The sequence below is a fragment of the Gekko japonicus genome, unplaced genomic scaffold (genome assembly GCF_001447785.1).
Source record: "Gekko japonicus isolate JY-2015 unplaced genomic scaffold, Gekko_japonicus_V1.1 scaffold37, whole genome shotgun sequence".
NCBI classification, from domain to species: domain Eukaryota; kingdom Metazoa; phylum Chordata; class Lepidosauria; order Squamata; family Gekkonidae; genus Gekko; species Gekko japonicus.
In genome coordinates this window covers 3,528,949-3,530,196 of record NW_015171503.1, presented here as the reverse complement: position 1 = coordinate 3,530,196, position 1,248 = coordinate 3,528,949, and positions in this window count along the sequence as shown.

The following is a 1,248-nucleotide window of genomic DNA, read 5'->3' as shown; positions in this document are numbered from 1 at the left end:
AAGCCGCTCTCGCGCGGGCTCCCCCGAGGCGCCCCCAAGCTCCCCCGAGCTCTTGCGCGGGCTCCCCCAAGCCGCAGCACTCCTGCGCGGGCTCGGGGGACCCAGGGGTGGGGCTCGGGGACCCAGGGGCAGGGCTTGTTGCCACGCGGGCTGCCGGAGCAGTGCTCCGGAGAGTTCCGGCCCGAAAAGACCCCTGCTCGGGAGGTGGTGGATGCTCCTTTGCTGGACGTTTTCAAGCAGAGGCTGGATGACCATCTTTCGGGTATGTTGTAGGTATGTAGGGCTATCTTTCAGCTATGCTCCTGCAGAGTGCAGGGGGTTGGACTAGATGACCTGAAAGGTCCCTTCCAACTCTAACATTCTATGATTCTATTATAACCCTTGCAATGTGCATCAGAAATGACAATGTACACACATTTTCCTTTCATGGGCATTATATCATTGCAGGAAAATGTTTGAAGCAACCCTGTATTTTTACTGGAAGTAATTTAGAATGCCATAAAAGTTTCCAAGTACCTTGAACTGCAGCACTGGAAAGACAAGTTTTCTTCATTCATACATAAAACAGATGACCTGACTTACTTAAGTCTCAACACATGTGCTCATTTGATACTAAAAACAACCTCAAACAAACTCATATCAAACTATCTGGAAGAAGACATTTTTGCATGGAAAAACTAGTAATTTATCTGTTATGGAAACTCAGGGTCAAACTAAACATAATGTTAGGGATCCATAACTGGATCTCCAAATGTGGGATCCAGCCTTAAAAAGAAGTTGGGGAGCGATAGTGATCAAGCCCTCCAACATCATGTATAGTTTGGACCTTACTGGTCCTAAACTGCAAAGCTTCATTACCCTCCCTCGTTGAAGATCAGCCATACTGCAATTGTCCCCCTAAAACATCTTCCTTTCTTTCCCCAAGATTACTTCATGTGAGTTGTGTAACCATAAATATTGTTTTTAAAGGAAAAATTGATAGAAACAACAAATAAGAATAAGAGAAAGAAAGTCAGACAAAAGAGGCCCAGCATACAGACCCGTCCAATATAACGTCAAGAGAAAAGTTGAAGCTTTGGTTATATTTGCTACATATATCCACAGGAATTATTGGGGTGTGTGTATGTCAAAATATCATGATCCTAAGCAGATGAAACGGTAGTTAGTTACAATGATTTTAGTGAGATTTGCTTTCTCAAGAAAGAGCAGGAAGCTTGGGGATGAGTCTATGAACATTGCCAAATCAAT